Here is an 8,173-nt window from a genome sequence, read left to right as displayed (position 1 = left end):
ATTCCACGTACGACTGCACTCCTCAACTCCATGCTCGCAGCATCGCCGCAGTATGATGTGTTTGTGACTGGGATAGAGAGACTGATGACGGAATGGAAGAGGGTTTTGGAGAGATGTATGAATGAATTAGTAAGTAGATAATTTTAAGTTTATTTTATTGTTCTATTTCTTTTTGTTTTGTGTATTTGTTTTTTCTTTTTAAATTGTTATTAATTGAATTGTCGTAACGCCATGGTGCAAACTGTTATGTTACACATTTTGTCTATTAATAATAAATAATAATAAATAAATAATAAATAATATTGAAACAAAATAATGAGGCTCAACTCACACTGGCGCGGAGTCGAGTTCATATCTAGTTTCCCATTATTAAGGTACAAATTTGTGTTATGCAAATATGGAGGCGAGCGGCTTCGCGCGTCGACGCGCGTTACTTGGGCGCAGTGAGGCGTCAGACGACGACCACACTGTGATCCGGGTGCACTAATGCGAGTGTCGGAACAAAAACCGATGTTTTTTATATATACGAAGTGACGGGACGAACAAGTCGTGTGCCTGGTGGTAAGCGGCACGCGTGTCCATAACAATTGCAGTGCCACTCATAGCTTTAAATCACAAAGCTCTTATGGGCACTGCCACTGCGCTCAATACCCTGAGACATAAGTTGACAAGTCCTATGCGCCTGTAATTTCACCAGCAGCACCCTTGCTTCTCGAAACCGGAACGCAGTAACGTTCACATTACTGCTTGGCGGCAGACAGGTGGCAGTATTCCCCTGGACACTCTTTCACAAGGAGTTCTAGATACTGCTTCTAAAATCTGTCCGTCATCAAAATTTGTTTAGGTACGGAATGAATGAACTGACCCAAGCCTATTATAGTGGCCGCCATTAAGGAAATAATTATAAGATTGAAAAAAAAAACAACAAAACATGTCGAAATATGGATTTTATATAAAATGAGTATAATCACTACTAGGAGTAGTGAACAGCAAAGTTTAGAGAAACTCTCAGTGCGATAATTCTGCGATAACTCTGAGGAGAGAGATGGAAATGAAAGGAGTTCGTAGTAGTCACACAATATCGCGTCTGCTACTAGCATACGATGCCTATATACATAAATTTTGGGACCAGTTTGTCGACCTCAAACTTTATTTACCTAGGTACTTTTTAATGTAGGAGTGATAACGTCAAATTAGTAAAATCATGCCAACCTTCATAATATGCATGTCTTCTCATGATGGCTTCAAAGTTGTGGAATTCCACTTCGTTTCGCTTTACTCCCTGGCTGTACAATTGTATCAGGATGTCTTAGGTCATTTTTAGTGTAAGACAAATCAGTAAGTAAAATCATGCCAACCTTCATAATATGCATGTCTTCTAATAATGGCTTCAAAATTGTGGAATTCCACTTCATTTCGCTTTACTCCCTGGCTGTACAATTCTATCAGGTTAACTGCTATCTGTTCTCCGCCAATATTAGATATGAATTTGAATATGCTCTCTCTGAAATTTAAATTAAAAACATGTCCAAGTTTATTATTAGGTACTTCAATTAAGTTAAAAGAAACATTTTAACAATAGGGAGGAGACAGATTAAAGAAAGTACTTAAATGTTTCATTTAATGGAATGATAGAATTACTGGCAAATAATACTTTGTAACATGATTATGAAATAGAGGTGAGAGAGAAAAGAAACAATAATATGTAAATCACAAAATAAAACATACAAATAAATATGCTTATCTGTAATCAGCTTCGTCTACAGCACGATAGTGGTCCATCATCGGTTTGAGGACATCCAGAACTGAAGGGCACATAAGCTGAATATCATCAACAATTATCAAACTTCTCGGACAACTCTTCACTATGTTCTCCACTGTTGTTCTTAATGTTATCTATTTAGAACATATTAATAGTATGTATTTTATCCTCTAAGGCTGTAGGTATATGGATTTTATCTACGGTGGCAATGACAACGTAATAACCTTAATTAACCATAGATTATATGTTTAGGTAGGCATACCTACAATAATGCTAATCTAGTGATTATCTATTATGAAATTAAAAAGCTAAATTAGATTTTAAATCTTAATTGGACAATGGTTTAACATATTGACCACTCATATTTACTGGGTAATAAACCGTATTGTATTCATAAATTATTTATATTCTTGAAAAGAGGCTGAAAACCTTGAATTAGGGACTAAACAAATGACTATTTTTTGCCGCCAAATTTTATGTATTTATTGAAGAATTCAAGTGAAAGTACTAATATTTATTTAAGTAATGCAGGGTGACAATTGTTTGAAACCCTGTAATTCGTGCGGGAAAAGTGACCACGCCTGTTCATTGAGTTCAAAGTGCTTAAATCGAAAAAAGCGTGTTCAACCACAGTGGACAACCACGAAGTGTCAGTATACTGTATCAAAAAGGGAACTAAGTCTTTATCTGTACGCTGGTAGATAAAAGATTAGAGTTATTGAAAACGATTAGAAACGACGTAAAAGAGTTATTAAAACTCAGGATTGAATTCTTGTACTTATTTGGTGAATTACTTTTTCAAACACTACTGCACTGGTGATGACTTTCCTCAACTGTTTCCAAAGTTTGAACCTTTACAATTCACCTACGTATTGAAGGGCAGACGACGTAAGCTACAAGATCCATTGGGTATTATTGAAAAATACAAGCTATTGAATAACAACGTGGTATATGAAGGAGCGCCTACAACGAGTACCTACATTACAATTTTGGAGACGAATATACACGCGCACGCTTTCAAACGCTTACCTACATATATTTCAAGTTTTTCGAAAATTTAACATTACACGAGTCGTGTTTCAACGCGTTCTATAAAAATACGTACAGCTATAATGAAATGGGTGATTGGTTCAACGCCAACAAATTTTTGGAAGTTTATCCCGCTGTTTGTAAATATTCAACACGAGCTTTCGGAAAATAATAAAAAGTCGTTCCATGTATTTCCTGTGTAGTCTCACGAGTTGAAATACCTCACCTACGACTGGCGGAGTCTCATGAACTTTTACGCAGAGTCGATCGACAGAATACACCATCGTCGTGGACGCTTTTTTCAGAAAATATCAAACAATCTTAGAGTAAATATTTCAGCCTGCCCAAAAATTTCGGTTATAGTTTTTGCTTTGACGGCGTTTCCGTTTTAATGTCGATGAATAGATTAATTGAGAAAGGGTACAAATATAAAGCCAAACAAGTGAGAAAAGAATAAGCAGTTGAAAACAACAATAGTTATTATACGAAATATAATAAAGTTATAGCCGTTGATCCGGGCGCCAAAACCCTGATAGTTACATGCACGACAATCAGAGACGGGTTTGAGTACAAAACGCTGAAAAAGGGCGAAGTTGTATACGAAACTAAAGAGCGGCACCGAAAAAAAAGAGATTACGATTCGTCAAAGATATAGATGTAAAAATTAGAAATGATAGTCTACAGAAAAGCAGTTGGGATGTGTAATCTCTCGCAAACCTGCACACGTAGAAGAATATACAAAAATTCCAACTCAAATGGTTCGACAAGAAACAGCAACGCTACGAACAGAGGCGGGTGCAGCGGTTAAAGTTTGAAAAGTACCTATATAGGAGTGTATATACACGATCAAAAGGTAAACCATACGATTGTCGACGTGTATTTCGGCAAAGAGGCCGGCACGTTCGTGGTTTCCGGCGCCGGGTTCGATTTCATGAACAAAGGGAACTTTAAGGGTCACTGTAAATTTAGACACAATGATATTATAAAGACAATAAAAGAACAAAAAAATTTGTCAATCTATGCTACAGCGAAACGTTTTTAACTAAAAACTGCAGCAAATGTTTTGAAGAAAACATACAGCAAGGACTGCACGTCTCTAAATCTCCACACCGTTATGTATACTGTAGTGTATGCCGTAAAGGTATTCATAGAGATAAAAACGGGGCAATCAATATTCTACTGAAATACGAATATAAAGTTCAAAATTTGCCGTGTGTACCTTCGTTCATCGTCCATTATCGTATCTCTTAGCCGGTCGTTAAGACCGGTTAAGGTTTACACACCGATACCTACATTAATTAGTAGTGGTGTTAGTATTTTCTTTTGATGCCATGTCGTGAATAGGTACATGGGTGTTATATGAAATATCGAAGTCTCTGAATTATTCAAATGACAAAAATACCTATAAATTAAATAAAATATAAATAAAAAAAAATACTTTGCTCTTTTCCAAATCCGTACAATCAAAATCCTTTTTTCCCATAAAAAGTATTTTTAACACATTTGCTATTCATGCCTTCTTACAGTGAAGTGCTTCAGCAATCATACCACCTTAGAATAATAACGCATAGAATGATAGTTTCATATCAAACGAACTGTCACAAGTGAGGCAAAAATCAAATTCATGTAGGCTAGTTTTAGTAGTAGGTTAATTTTGTCGATTTTAGTGAATATTTACATAAAAATTCAAGTTGAAACGCGTTACTTCCTTGTGGAATGTGATGTTAGTATCTATTTTATATTTATCTGACATATTTTTACACTCATTTACAGCACATTTCGTCATTTTTAGCTAAAATTCTTGGGTCTGTTCGCAGTGCAAATTGACCTTGAGCACTGAAGGCCCGCCCGCTCGTGTAGGCCCATCGGGCGCGCTTCAATTTGCCTCACTTAGCGTGTGCGGACTAGGTTTCTATGCGTTATTATTCTAAGGTTACCACATACTCGTAGTTTTTCCCAACTCCTGTCCATCCGTGCATACTTAGTACTAGAGCTTTTTGATTTCGTTTATTCTCATCAAAAATAACTTTCTTGTGACCTTTGAGAATGTTCACCAGTTCACTCACTAGAGGCTGACCAAATAATTTTAATGATAATGATTGTTTTAATTCTGAAAAACTTTATTTTACGTGAGCTATAACTGTGGGAACTTCATGCCTTACTTGTAATGTAGAGACGAAATAAGGGCCATATCGCTTATTTGGTGCTACATTGATGTAATTGTAATTTTGGCAAATTTGGATAAAGGATGTTAATATGTAATTAATTAAGTCTTAATTCAATTATGCCAAAATTGCAATTAAGTCAATGTTGCACTAAATGAGATATTCCTGGTAACACATTAGCGATACAGCTCTAATAAATATCAACTCCCGTTTGTTTTGGATTTGGGTTCTATTGTAGGTAGCTTTTGGAGAGGTATTTGTAAAAATATATTCAAGAAAGATGTGTTTGTTTTTGAAGATTTTTTAATAGAGAGACAAAGTCATACAGATGTCATACAAAAAAAGGAAGCTTTTAAAATTCGAAAAATATATACCTACATTAAGAATAATTTTCAGTAGCCAGTACTTACTACACAAAAAAAAAGTACTTACAACATGCCCTTAATGAAAATTATCCTAACAAAAAAAAAGGAACTACACAACTAAACCAATGCTAACTGTACATTTATTATGAGCAATAGGCCCGAGAGGTTTCAGGCATGTCACTGCTCTTTAAATATTGTAAACGTATAATTCCGTCGGACACTTTTCCCTAATAAAATTAAAACGAGTATGCTTCGTCCTGTTGTGATGTACAGGATTGTGAACTAGGTTTATAGCACTCTGACTGTCCGACAACAACGTAACTGAGCATAGTTTACCTGTAATTTCAGAAACAAACCTACGTAAGTAGCAAGCTTCCTTTGTCGCTGTTGTTAGCGCCATGTACTCGGCTTCGGAAGACGACAGGGCCACAGTAGGCTGTTTCTTGGCCTCCCATGCCACTGTTCTGTCGGCCAACTTAAATACGAAGACGGTGTACGACTTCCTATCTATAGGGCAATTTACCCAATCCGCATCAGTATAACCGACTGGGTTTTTTCCTGTTTTTCTGTAAATCAGGGAATACTTCAGTGTACCTTTCAGATACTGTATAACGCGTTTCGCAGCATTCCAATGTTCCTTAATAAAACACGTATTAAACTGACTAAGGTAACTAGCCGCGTATGCAATATCAGGCCGTGAATTTACAGCCAAATACATAAGACTTCCAATAAGGTTTTGATAAGGCAATAGCGGTAACTCACCATTTGAATTCTTTGATAATTTAGTCTGCGCTAAAGGAGTCGTCACCGTTTTGCAATCACTCATATTGAACTTTTCTAATAATGACAATATGAAATTCGATTGACTTACTTTTATGTATTCTTGGCTCAACTGTACATTACCATCGCACGAGTTGAGAGTTGAAATTAATATGGTGAATAGATTACATAGTTAGCAGTCTAATCCTAAAAAATTAGCTTTAGGAAACTCGTAGTTTTGATAATAAAAATTATTGAAATATTCGAAAATAAATGATAGGAAACACAACTGTACATTACCATCGCACGAGTTGAGAGTTGAAATTAATATGGTGAATAGATTACATAGTTAGCAGTCTAATCCTAAAAAATTAGCTTTAGGAAACTCGTGGTTTTATTAATAAAAATTATTGAAATATTCGAAAATAAATGATAGGAAACAGGTTTTGTAGGTTAGGAAAGCACAGCGTTTGGTTGTTGCAGTATTTTTTTTGAAATAACGCAAAAAAATAAACATTTTCGTAAAAAAAAATTAACGAAACGCCGCGCGCGCGTCGAAAATGTTTATTTTTTTGCGTTATTTGAAAAATTTTTCGCAGTATTGAATTGAACAGCACAAATTAATACGTAATTGTAAATTTAACATAGAAATTTACTATAATTAGTATATAAGCTTTTATTTTCGAACAATTATTTTTTGTTGCAAAAAAATAACGAAACGCAAAAAGGACGCCATGTTTTTTGTTGTTGTTTACTGTTTGATGTATACATTAATTAGGATTTTGCTTTTTGCCTGGATTTAGGTTAAATTTAGTTTCTCATATAACACAGGAAGTGGGGACAGGGAGGGGGGGTCTGGGGGTGGGTTTTTCCCGCAAGGGCTTCGGGGGGAGGGGTTTACCCCGCTCTTTGGTGCGAAAACATGATTTTTTGAGGTTATTTTTTTCGAATTTTCAAAAATTAATATCTCAAAAACTATTAACTTCCTAACGTTGAAACTTTACACAAAGGGTCCCGTAGGACATTATACTATGGAAGTAACTAAAGTAAACTAGTCTAGCAGTACTAACATCGGTAAGCTCACGTATTCTGCGGACTGCGTATGCAGCGGAGCTTAATCAGCTGGCCAGGGACGATATATGTGGAAACCACTGAAGTTTACTATCTAAGGTCACTCCCAAGAAGACTGCTTTATTAACAAGGTCTAACTTTTCTCCGTTTATTTCTATGCTTGGACTAGTCGATTTTACGTTAGGTAATTCAAATTTAACACATTTTGTCTTCTTGGCATTAAGCAATAAATTGTTAGCATTACACCAATAAATATACCCGTACTAATGATATGACCGTATTAATGATACCCTCTCTAAGGTAGTTACCTTAGAGAGGGTATCATTAATACGGTCATAGTTAATGTCATGTCTGTCTGTTTTAAAAATCAAGGATGTTGTCATCAGCAAACAACACTATTTCGCAATGGTCCTTAACAAAGAATGGCAGATCATTAATATAAATCAGAAATAAGAAAGGTCCAAGTATTGAGCCCTGCGGAACACCCATTTTTACTGGAGAACCCAAAGAAGTCACTCCATGTATTTCTACTTTCTGAATTCTACCGTTGAGATATGACGAGACAAGTTTCGACGCCTTGCCATTTACACCGTAATGTTCCAGCTTCCTAATAAGAGTATTATGATCAACGCAATCAAATGCCTTTGAGAGGTCACAGAAAACACCAATAGCGTTCTGGGACCTTTCCCAAGCATCAAAGATGTATTTTAGTAACGCTACCCCCGCATCGCTAGTCGATCTACCACTAGTAAACCCGTATTGTTCACTATGAAAAATATGATTCCTACCGAAATAGGACAGTAATTGAGTTAGCATAACCTTTTCGAATATTTTACTTAAAGCTGGTAAAATTGAAATGGGCCTATAGTTGCTAGGATCAACTTTCCTACCGCTTTTGAATAAGGGAATAACCTTGCTGTATTTCATTAAATCGGGAAAAACACCTTCGTCAACGCACCTATTGAAAGCTACAGCTAACTGTGGGGAAATGAGATTAATAACTGAGTCTATAACTTTAGTTG

General features: G+C 35.8%; 1 pseudogene; it reads right to left on the bottom strand.

Moving 5' to 3' along the window:
* Positions 1-1,042: 1,042 nt before the first annotated feature.
* Positions 1,043-4,893, bottom strand: LOC113237720 (annotated as a pseudogene).
* Between the last annotated feature and the right edge of the window lie 3,280 nt (positions 4,894-8,173).

The sequence above is a fragment of the Hyposmocoma kahamanoa genome, unplaced genomic scaffold (genome assembly GCF_003589595.1).
Source record: "Hyposmocoma kahamanoa isolate Upper Pololo Valley unplaced genomic scaffold, ASM358959v1 93447, whole genome shotgun sequence".
In the NCBI taxonomy this organism is placed as follows: Eukaryota; Metazoa; Arthropoda; class Insecta; order Lepidoptera; family Cosmopterigidae; genus Hyposmocoma; species Hyposmocoma kahamanoa.
This window is presented reverse-complemented; position numbering and strand designations above follow the sequence as displayed.